General features: G+C 40.0%; 1 long non-coding RNA gene across 1 annotated transcript in view; it reads left to right on the forward strand.

Moving 5' to 3' along the window:
* The first annotated feature begins 4,997 nt into the window (after positions 1-4,997).
* Positions 4,998-12,545, forward strand: part of LOC113922548 — a 218,291-nt gene continuing 210,743 nt past the window's right edge. The window contains exons 1-2 of the long non-coding RNA XR_003519982.2: positions 4,998-5,064; positions 5,329-5,496. This is a non-coding gene — a long non-coding RNA (uncharacterized LOC113922548). The remainder of the gene's footprint in view (positions 5,065-5,328; positions 5,497-12,545) is intronic.

A 12,545-nucleotide genomic window follows, 5' to 3' on the forward strand; every position in this document is an offset into this window, starting at 1 on the left:
TAATACTGAGTTGGGTCCCAGGAAGTTCTGAAAGCTGCTTATTGGGGCAACCACATGTAAGATTACACATGGAGTGTTTTGAAATCATCACAGCTTAGCCATGCAGAAGTGCACCTTTACCTATTCTGTTCCTGAGCTCAACTTAGCTCTGCTGTCCCCATTTCTGCAGATGTGAAAAGCCTCTTAATCTTGCCACTGGAAAGCAATATGGTCTCTTCTGGTTTAAATAGTGACAAGTAATTATAACTTATTAATTCCACTCATGATTTAAACTCATTAATTCAAAGTTCAAACTGCCTACTAGGGCTGTTCTGGGCCTGGATCTTCCCACTGTTTCCCTCCATCTCAGGAAGTTAGAAACATCATGACACTGGGGGTGATGTGGTTGGTCCACACATCCTTTTCAGTTTCCCACTACCTCTGCTTGGTATTTTGACACGAACTTTGTCCTTGCTATATCTGTCTGAACTACACTGGCAAGGCCTTGGGAATGTACCAGAATTTTCTACTGATATCCACAGCCTTACCCGTGCCCTGTGGTACAAAATATGGACCCACTGAATATTCTTTTCTCAGACCCTAGGCCTCCTCCAACCCCCTGGATTACTCAGCATTTAATCACTCTCTTAGGCCTGTAGCCTGTAGGTGATGTGTTATAAATCCAGTGGATCCTTTATTTGTCCATTATACCATAGTTTTTTTCATAAGGTGGGTTCCTTGTTCTGATACAATAAGAAATCCATTTGGGTGGCTGGAACTCTCTAAGACCTTAAACAATGGTTCTGATTGAGGCCCTGTGGATAAGTCAAACTCACACCTCGAATGTGTTGTGAAGTCAAAATAAATCTTTGTTCCTACCAGGATAGAAGGGGAGCAATGGAGGCAACTTATACCACTAATGGATTGTTGGTGTCCTTGAGGTATGTTCCTTTATAAGGGGATACGCATTAGTCAATGTTGCTGGCAGGTTGGATATTTAGCAGCAGCCTTGATGAGTAGAAACACATGACTATGGGCCCAGGTATAACCTCCTTCCCTCCCATCATGTTCTACATTTACAAGCCCATTATGCCAGCACTGGGATAACTGATGACTGAAGCTGACCAATGTCAGCAGGCCAAGTCATTCTCTCTATTGGTTGTTTAGTGCCTCTTCCTTGGAAGATACTGTATGGTGGTGGTAAGATGTAATTAAGGTACAAGGGTCTCTCTTCAAGCCTGAAAGTCTATCCACATAGTTCAATTCCAGACCTTTGTCCCTGATCTTCTAATATTTTTTCTTCTACATCTCTGACTAATCAGCTAAAGTATTTAGTCCATGCACATTTAATATTAGGACACTTCTTTTGCCACATTGCCCAAAGATCTCCCCACTGGGGGAATTTCACCTAATAGACCTCATCTTCAAGACCATCACTGAATAGGGATGCATTGTGGCCAAAGTCCATTTTTGGCTCTGCCCATGTACTGACCCATGTTCAAGGTCATGAGATAGCCCCTCTGTGAACCAGACTTGACTTTTTTCCTTCTCCATCAGCTTGTCACTAATAAGATCATGATGGGTGACATATGCCCACCTCGTTGTGCCTCACATTTGAACTTCTGGCCGTGCTTTGGCTTTGACCCCAATATTTCACTTTCAGCTATGATTAATCACTTCTTGTTCTGCCCAGTTTTGTGTGTTGAGCAGAACCTGGCTTCTGTTGGGAACTTTTGGATTCATGGTCACTTTGTGCTTTGTAGTCACAAACTTAGTTTTTGCCAGGGCCAAGCAACACATTTAAGCAGGTTTGGAAAGATGTATTATTTTCTGCTGCTAATGATATTGCCTTGTTTCAGAACTCTAATGGTTATTCTTCTATTTTGGCTTACCTTAAACTTCATAATGTACCTTTTCTTACTTTTGATGCATCTATGAACTTGGAGTCTGCTGAGTCAAATGGCCCCAAATGGCAAGATCACTTGTGCCACAGCCATTTCTGCTGTGGCCCTCACTAACTCTGGCAGCCTCCCATGTCACCTGGTTTAGGGGTCAGAGGAATATTCAGATATAGGCAGCCTCTAAAAGTGGAACATGAACTTAATTGTGGTGGGTCTGCTCAGTTGAGAGCAAATTCCAGTAAGGTTGAGAACCACAAGCTGTCAGCCGGTAGCACCCTCAGCATCTGCGAGTAAAATCCCTTCTATCCCTAAAAAGGATTTTGGCAACAGAGAAGAGAGTCCACTCTCATTCAGATGAGTGAGGCTAACAGCTAACTTACCAATAGCCACAATGGAAGTCAGAAACAGTGGGATAATGCCACAAAAGTGCTGAAAAAATAATTGTCAAACTATTCTATATCCATCTATTATGTTTCATGAATGAATGTGAAATAAAAACATTTTCAGGCAAAACAGAAAAAGAAAGAGAAGAAGAGAATTTTCCCCCAGCAACTGAGACAATTAATTCTAAAGAATGTATTTCTGGCAAAAAGAAAATGGTCTGAGATGAATGCAAGAAGAAATGAAGCACAAAGAATATGATTAATATGTGGGTGAATCCAAGTGAATATTGGCTATATAAAATATAAATAATAATGTCTTGTGGGTTTTATTTAAAAACCCCTAGAATTATTTGCTAATATATGAATTATATATAACACTTAGAAATATAATTTGACACTTCTTAGAGAAGCAAAGAGTAACATGGGCATAAATTTAGGCAAAAACCATGCTTTAGACACATATAGTGCTTCCTCTTTAAGAAAACAAAAATAAAAACAAAAACAACACCAAGAGTACACAAACAAAAACTACCAAATAACATGAAAATAAACATCTTTAAATATGGACTATTCCATAGAATTTCACATCCCAACATGTGGTTTTATGGTAGTTATTTAAAAACAGATGCTACAAAAAATAAATAAGACACCATGGTTAAATTGCATTTTTTTTTCTTCCCTAAAGAGATAATTCTCAACCACTTGTCTAGCATATATTGATTGAAAACCATTTGGAAATTACTCCATCTGTCAATGAAATGCAAACACCTCTGGAGTGAAATCAAACAGCTGTTTAAATGCTCAGAGCTTCACTAACAAAGAAATCTTCTTCCTTAACACTGGCTCTGTTTACACTATTCCAAAGCAATGACTCATTCAGGGTAAAATCCAGTATTTCCAGGTTGTGTAAACACAACCATTATTTATAAGATTTATAAAAACACCCAAGACAACCGCTTCCCAGTTGAAGAATTGCTGAGTAGTTGTAGGAGTTAGATTCCTGTGTGTGCGTGCGTGCGTGCGTGTGTGTGTGTGTGTATTTGGTGAATTGAGAATTATTTGTACTTATGACCCACACTTGAAATTCACAATAGCTCTGGCTCCCATTTTGCACAAAACCAACTAACAAGCTTGGAATAAACAGAAGTTTTAGAAGCAGTCATATAATTTATAATTCAAAAGAGCCCATTTATACCATACTGAAATTAGCAAATAGTTTTCATTTAAATTAAGACACACCTTTGGGCACCTGGGTGGTTCAGTCGTTAAGCGTCTCCCTTTGGCTCAGGTCATGATCCCAGGATCCTGGGATCAAGTCCCACATCAGGCTCCCTGCTCTGCGGGAAGCCTGCTTCTCCCTCTCCCACTCCCCTTGCTTGTGTTCCTGCTCTCGCTATGTCTCCCTCTGTCAAATAAATAAATAAAATCTTAAAAAAAAAGACACACCTTTGTCATTTTTTTTTTTTTAGTTACTTTCTCATCAACTAAGGAGGAAATTGAGTCGCATGTAGACTCTGGATTGTGATGGCTTGGGTTTGAATACAAGCTCCATCAGTGGCTGTCTACATGGAATTGGGCAAGGTACTTCTCCTTAAGCCTCAGTCTCCATACCTGTCAAATGGCAAAAATAATATATCTCACCCAATAATTATGAAGGCTAAAATAATTTAAATTTTGTAAAAATTAATTTGTAGGAATTAAAAAGTGTAAGTCATCTGACGCAATGCTTGTCACATTAATACAAGTTATCTATTTAATACAAGTTATCTATTATTTTAAATCATGAAGCATTTTGCTAGGTTTAATATTGATGACCCTCAATTAGTTAATATTCAGGTCTTATAGCTTTTGGCAATGAATGATTATTCACATAGATCTTCTAGAAATGAAAACTGCTGCCAGTCACTAAGCTTCATTCAGATAACAACTAGGTAATTCAATAATCAATTATTTTTAATTACTCATGACTATACAGTTAATGTACACCTGCAGGAAGCCTGGGAGGCTAAGCTGTTTAAAACCAGCCACTTCATACTAGCTAGGTGACACATTTAAACTGAGTACGGAGAAGAGTTTAATAAAGGACTGTTAAAAAAGCTGTGGGCAGGGTTTGAGGGGGAAAAAGTGATAATCAGGCACCAGGAGTTAATAAATATGGGAGTCACCTCTTCTAAGCCCGAATGGGCAGGGAGAGGGCGTGGCTTCAGGAACCTGGGGTGGATTAGCTGTGAGGAAAGGACCTCTGGCATTAGATGTAGCTAATGCTGTGATCTGGATAAATACCCCAACCTCACTGTCTTCCGGTCTTTTCAACCCTCTCTCAGTGCTTCCAATTGGCCAGACCTTATGTGAGAAGCCTGAGGTCAAGGGAGCCTGCTGATCAAGTACATGCAGGTCAGTCTTCTAGAGCACAGAACACTTAAAAGTGGATTTGGAAAAGCAAACAGATAGCAGCCAGCATCACAGTTACTTAGTCTTCCCATAGCTGATGAGGGACTTGTTAAAATCAGCTTTGAATATGTTGCAAGCCCAGGCTGTCTCTGTTCAACTAGATGGCACAGAGTCCGGGATCTGCGCGGCACATTTTTCAGCAGCTGGAATGCACGCAAAGCGGCTCCACGAGGAAAATCCTGGCTTTACCAAGCAGGTCGTTTCTACGCAGAGACAGGGTAGACTTCCACCAGGCAAAAATACCATTAGGTTCTGTAAACTTCAAACCATGAACTTCCCAAATTAGAACAATGTGATCCAAAGCTCGGGATTTCCTGTGTATGTCGGAGAAGGCAGACGGTAGACCCAGAGTGAGTAGTAATTCAATAAGCAACTGATAACCACAATTTGGGGGTCACGTAGCTTGCTTATGCCACCCCGCTTTTACGAAAGACCTGCATTCGTACAGTAACGGCTTTTTCCCCTAAAAGTGAAAATCCTCTTCGGATTTCTTTCCGTCAGTGAAAACAGGTACCAACGTAGGTCTTTCTTAAAAGCGCAGAGGCGCGACGCAAACTTGGGGCGGGGGGGCCGGGAAACACCCTTCCTTTTACTGATAGTTTTGCTTCCCGAAGGTTTCCTAGGAACGCCCTGCTTTGGGAGGGCAGGACTCGCCTGTGCTGTTTGACGACCTCCAGCCTCTGGGAGCTGTCGAGATGCCCCACAGCCCCAGTCAATTGTTTGAGGCTGTGTGAGAACTGCTGAGATGCTCCAGGATTCCTGCCCCTCAGAAACTGTATGAGGTAATAATGTTTGTTGTTACTCAGCAATGAACAAGTCCTGTAACAAAATACATTTTGTGGAAGTCCAGGGACATTCGTTGAAAACTGACCAGGGGGTACTCTTAAACAGAGTGATCGTAAAACAGGAGAAAGGAAGCAGAGGTGGCTGGGAAGAGTAGGCTTAGCTGACATGGACAACTAGAGTAAGGCATGACTGAGTATACATTCAAGTAAAGTACAGCTACTAACAGAGAGAGAGAGAGAGAGAGGGAGGGAGGGAGGGAGGGAGGGAGGGAGGGAGAGAAACGAACTGTCATTTCCTGAGCATTTACTCTGCATATAATTTATCCTTAGCACAAATTCTATGGTTCCCTGATGTACATTGTTAGCTTTATTTTATAGGGGTGAAAAGGAGAAACACCTGCTCAAAATCACACAGATGATAGATGATTACTACTACAGTTCAGATTAGAACCCAAGCCAGTCTGATTCCAGGGTTCTCTTTCTTTCTGTGCCTCTGTGTGCTGGAGCAAAGAAAAGGAATGTTGAACAAGGGAGGTCATATTGGGAGATGAAATAAGATTAAAAAACAACAACAACAAACGGGAAAATGCCTCAGTCTTCTGGAAGAAGGGAGAGGGGGTTAGAAATTGCCTGTGGTAAAATCAAAACAAAATGCAGCAAAAACATATGGCTGATTAAAGGAGAAAGCTGGCCTTGGTAGAGAACAGAAGATATTTGGGGTATAATAGAGCTTAGAGTGAAGGAAACCCCATCTGTAATCATCTCTTTAAGGCCAGATCCAAATATGCAGAATATGGGTGGCTCTACTCTTTTGCAGATTAATTCTCCTCACCCACCCCTAAGGGATACACCAAGGAAAAGCACAACACCTATTAACATGTAAACAGATGAACACAAGAGAGACAACCCTCCCTGGATCAGCGCAGAGAGAGAGGAGAGCAGGTCTTGGAATGTCCTCTAGCAGGAGAGTGGAAAAAGATAAAGGGACATTTTGCCAAGAATGTGCCACTTGGTACCATCATTTTCTATTTCTGAGTGTTTGGTAATATCGCCCCCCTAATATAAAAGCCACACTGAGTAAAATTTTAGGGAGGAAATATTCTTGTTTTACACAGGGTGGCAAAAGAGGATGTTGTAGGAAATAGATTTGGGGAACTTAGGTTTGAGAGTGAATGTGATATTGTGGGTAAAGTGGTTAAACAGGAGTCTCAGAGCTAATTCTACTAGAATAGAGGTGGAGTATTACATAGGAAGGGTCCTGACTCCACATTTGGCCCAAAGGCTGATCTATTTCAGACCCCACCAGAGTGGCATATCAGCTTCTCTTGCTTCAGAGGAGCAGAAAGCCTAGGGAGAAAAGACAGAACACACTCCTTAGAGAGAATACACATTCTCACAAAATCTAGCCATTCTTGCTGTAATTTGTAAGCTCAGGCACTCAGCAATTTTGATTACCATATTGTTTGGCCTTGGTGATTCTACCTAAAGCTGAGAAAGCAGAGTCTGAGACTCATCTTTTATGAAGGTAGTTTACTTAAAGATGTCATCTTGGGGTGGGGGCGGGGGGCATGACTGAAGACTGGGAAAAGTGAAATGGGGAAGGAGGGATTTGCTAGAATAAGGATGCATCTTTGAGTTGGTCATAGCTGTGGACAACTGAGGCTTGGTCCCAATGGGGCACTCTTAGGGTCCTGGAGAATACATGTCTGAATTGTCAGTGGGGGGTGGGGGGCAGGAAAGTAGGCATTTAGCCACTGTCTTCAACTCTGCATTGACCTAAGGATTATCGAATAGGATGCCAGTCTTCCAGGTTCATGCATTGGTACCAATCAGGTTTCCATAGACATCTGATGTCAGGTGTCAGGGAAGTCTTAGGGCAGAAAATAAGAGAACTGGGTATAGCTGAGGCAGAGTGCCGACAGGTTTTACCTGCCCGGAGTTGACTGTGGCAGCCATGGAGAGAGTAAAATATTTGAGGTGCGGTTCAGAAAACACTTGATACAAATAGCATCTTAAAATTTTGCTTAAACAAAGATGAAAAATTTAAAAACAATACAGGAGCTTTAGGTAAAGAAAACACCATCCTGTGTATAGGACAGGGATGCAGGGTGCACAAAATACCAAGCAGAATATGAAAAGAGACATATTTTAATGGAAGCATTTTTAAAAATTATTATTGTCAGTTTTACTAAATCTTCTTTAGTGATGAAAGTGGAATTCTAAAAAAAACAAATCTTTCATTGTGCACCTTTTATTTCCCATTTACCTTATATACATAGTACTCAAATTTCCCACAAGCACATGATGGCGGTATTATCATCTCCATTTTTAAAGAAGAGAAAATTGAGACCAAATGAGCTGAGTTACTGAAGTTCTCATAATCAGAAACAGGCAGAGCCAGGATTTCAATCCAGACACGTCTGGCTTTGAAGTTCTGTTCTTTCCTCTACACTTAGGACCTTGTCAGAGACATTCTTCTGGTCTTCCTGGAAATCATAGCAAATCCACTGCACCTCACTTTCTTATGTAATAACCTGCAGAGTAGGGAGAGCCATCTGTTTCAAGAGCAACATATTTGAGTCCATAAGCAAATAGGTTGGCAGAGAACAGAAGGATTGTGACATTGCCATTTGGCATTCCTGACTTACTCTGCATTTATAAAATAGAAATACATGGTCCAACATGTTGATTTCACAAGGTTATCATTATCATTCATTCTGAAATAAGCATAGTCAGGGACATCATGTACAAAATAAGGGATCCTTGTTTTGGAGGATGATGTCAGGCAGGAGTTTTTGTTTAACTCCTGTCTCCTAAAGCACTAGCTTACAGTGACTTTGTGAAATATACTTCAATATTGAGACCAATGAAGGAGAAAAACAACTAAAGGACAAAACTTGGGATTTATTCTAAGAACACAAGATCACAAGATTACTTGAAAGGTAATACAAAGCAGTGGCTCCAAAACAAGGCTGATCATCCAAATTCACCTAGAGAAGTCTAAATATATATAGATACTTGAGCCCAACTTCATTCAGAGTATCTAAGAATAAGACTCAGGAATGTGTGTTTTAAAAATATCCTGTGGTTATTCCGATGCCTAGCCTCAGTTTATAGCCACTTCTTAAAAGAGTTTGTAAGCTAATATATAAGGAGCCTACTTTTGTATTTTAATTTTTATGTGTAGTCTTGAAGAACCAACTCATAATTTTCCTTTAGCATGAATCCTAAATGCTCAAAACAGTACAGATATTCAGTAGACTTTCTTCTGGTCAGTAGCCATTTAGAAATCCCTTCACTGTTAATAAGTCAATGAGTAGAGACAAAGCAAAACAAATGTCAGTTTATCTAATACCTGGCACATTGTACAATGGGAAAATTTTGGAAAATGGCAACAGAGTAAGAGAAAAGAAAGTATAGGGCAGAGATAATAAAGGAAAGAGTAGAAACATATAAAATAGGACATGACCATTTGATGGAGAAGACCAACAAAACAAAGTTTTGATTCTTTGAAAAAACTAAAAACTCCAGCTAAAGTTTAAGTAATAAAAGAAAGAAGAAACAGTGCTATAAATGAAAAGCATGTAATTAAAGAGGTAGCAAAAATAACAAATGTAATAAAATATGAGCAATTCTATCTCAATAAGTTTAGAAACTTTTAATAGGTATCTAGTGGAAAAATATAATTATTAAAGCTGACACATAAAGGTATAGAAACAGGAATGCTCCTAAGAGATCAATGAAATTGAAATAGTAGTTAAAAATGTCCTGACACACAAAAGGACTTAAAAACTCTAGGTTCAAGTCCTTAAAAAAAAAAAAAAAAAGAGGATAATCCTTGTTGTTTGCTTGTTTTGTGTTTCGTGTCCTTTATCTCTGTAAACATTTCATACGTACCTGTTTTATATTCTTTACCTAATAATTCTAGTATCAACTTTCCTTAATGGGACAGGTGTCCATAACTATTGTTTATTGGGTACTTGGTGTCCTTTGGTTTTGAACTGACTGTTTGGTTTTAATACCTGTGATGCCCATGCACCTAAATTAAGGTATCTTTCTCCATAGAGGATCTGCTTTTATTTCTACTTCTGCTTTTACAAGTAGCTGGGAAACACCATTGACTTGGGACCATTTCTGACTTAAGGTTTTATGCTCAGCGTTATCAGACTTGGCTTCACCACCAGTGTGCTGGCCTCAGGCTCAGTGTCCAACTTGTGGTGTTATAGGATCCATGCTTAGGGCAAGCTGCCTCACTCGCCTCCCTGCTGCTCCAGACTGAGCTTCCCTCTAGTTCTGTCCTAGCTAATCTTTTTTGAAGCAAGTCACAAAGATCTCCCTTCACATTGAAAATCAATAATAACTGACATAATATGTCCTGGATGAAGTTTAGTTGTGAATGCAGGGAGCAGAGAAGAGAACAAGGCTTAGGGATGGAGAGGAGGCTCAAACCTATGGTTAAGTATTATTTCTTAAGCTGAGTGGTGGGTACAGGAGGCTTGCTTTATTTATTCAGTTTATTAGTATTATTTAAGAGTATGTATATATTTTTGTATGTGTCATATATTTTATGGAGAAGCTAAAACAAAAACAAAAACAAAAACAAACAACAGTTTCACTAAAATCTCTCTGTGACATTTCGAGAGAACTGACACATCAGCAGCAAAGTTGTGCACAAGTCTACACCAACTGAGAACAGTGCCCTTTAGCACAGACATAAGTGCTGAGAGAACAGTACTGGCCCAACAGGAGACATGCCCAGATTGAGCTGGGTAGAGAGGAGGGAAATGGTAAATTGACATATGGTAGCCCTGTGGGTTTGTTCATGGAGTACTCCTCCATGACTCCTGCGGACTCCCATATGGATTTGAGAGGAATTTGGGGTGAAGTTCTCACAGATAGAGTGGGGATAGGTCAGAGAAAGGCTGTGTATTGTGAATCTACAGTCTACTGTGGCCCTTCGTTCATGGTTTATGCAAATTGCGTGTAAATAATAGCCCTGATTCCCCTCTGGTCTTGAGAGCAACCTTAAAATCTTTGCTTTCGTGTAGTGTCGACTCCAGTTGCCTTTTCTCTTGTGTTTTAATTTTATATACTTCTCTTTGGTTGCCCAGGAACATACCATGGAGAAGCAATTTACAAAATGGAGCCATGGTACTTAGAAACATTAATTCCACTCTTGTGGGGAACAATTTATTCCCAGGGTGTGGTTTTTTTCACCATAGGATCAGACCCATTGAGATAGCAGCATAGCAAAGATATCTGTTAAATTCTTATCTATGGGTCAGGATATTAAAATGCCATGTAATTGCAACTCCTGTTTAGAAATATTAATAAGTATTGCATTGAAAACCAACCTAGTAGTAAATGAGAAAACAGCAAGCCAGGAGGGTTTGTATAATTTCACTCAATTCTGTGTTCTACCCAATTTACCAGGCAAAAAATAAATTATGTTTGAAAATCAGTCATGCAAGGTTTCTGGCCACTTTTCATAAAAATGGATTATCTGTCACAGTTCTCTGAAACTTTAACCCTGTGTGACATAGTAACATTTTAGGACAGTGCTGTGAGGCATTAGCCAGTCAGGCATGATGTGAGGGGTCCCCAGGGCTGCCCACCTCAAAATATTAAACACTACCTACTGTCTTCCTGTTATCTCTGAAAGTTGGGTTCACTACCCAAATATCTTCTGGAATTGAAAGCTTTTTTTTGTCTTTGTTGTTTGCTTTTCAATAATCTGTTCTTTTTTTGTGATCAGTGAGGAATGTGGAGTTTAAAACCAGAAGGTAGTGTTTTCTGATTGAGTATCACTTGCTATTAACATGTGGTAGACAATCTAATTCTGAATGACTTCGCTACATGAAAGAGTAATCATAGTAGCAGTGGTGGTCATTATTGTTGCTTGAATTGAGATAATACAACCTGTGTAAACAGTTTGAAACAGTGTTCAATGTTCAGCTCAATATTTTTTATATGTGTGTATACCCACGTAACCACCACCCAGGGCTCCTTCCTGTCCCTTCTCAGTGAATACCCAGCTCTGTCTTCCCTCCTACACACACCAAAAAGGTAAACACTATTCTGACTTTTATCGCCACAGCTTGGTTTTTCCTATTTTAGAACTTTTTATAAATAGAATCATTCAGTATGTACTCTTTGGTGTCTGGCTTTTTCAGCTTCACATCACATTGATGAGATTCATTCATGTTGTTGTGTTTGTCAGGGGCTTGTTTTTTTTTCATTGCTTATACTCTTCTATGGATATACCACAGTTTATCTGTTCTACTCTTGTTAGACATTTGGGTTGCTTCCAGTTTTTGATTATTATAAATAAAGCTGCTGTGAACACTTCTGTACGTGTAGCTCGGTGGACTTGTGCACTAATTTCTCTTAGACGTATACTGAGGAGGAGAATTGCTGCACCGTAGGGTATGCATATGTTTAGCTTTACTAGAAAATGCCCAAACTGTTTACTGGGAGGGTGGTTTTGACAGGAGGTACATGGAGGTTCTCTGCCTCTCTGGATCCATTTTCTGTTGTTCTCTGTCCTCCTCTGTGCTCTGAATCATTCTAGTTCCCAGTTTCCTTATCCTGTGGCTCCTGGTTGGATTCAGAGGGCCCAGCAGTTGACTGGTGATAGGGGAGTGGGAGAGAGAATTGGGCAGCCCCTCTTCCAAGGCTCTAACTTCCACTGGTTCCGTGACACCACCCTTCTCCCTCTCCTCTTTAGGCTCAGCAGGTGATTACAGATACCTGTTGTTGCTAGTTCCTGGGCACTTCTCCATCTAACATGGTGTTTTTAGCCCTACTCACATCCCTGAAAAAGTAATTCTATAAAAATCTAAAACCTTTGAGTATTCTATCTTTTGTCATAGAGATTTTGACTGATACAGGAAGAAATGAAGGACATGTTGCAAGAAATCGGAATGTGTTGGAACACATAGGGGTTTCTGCTCAGCATGAAAGAAATTGGCACAGGAAAGAGACTGCACTTAAAGTAGTTGTTTAGGGTAATTCACATCAACAGATATACTGGGTGTGGACTGGAC

Source organism: Zalophus californianus, chromosome 9 (assembly GCF_009762305.2).
Source record: "Zalophus californianus isolate mZalCal1 chromosome 9, mZalCal1.pri.v2, whole genome shotgun sequence".
Taxonomy (NCBI): Eukaryota; Metazoa; Chordata; class Mammalia; order Carnivora; family Otariidae; genus Zalophus; species Zalophus californianus.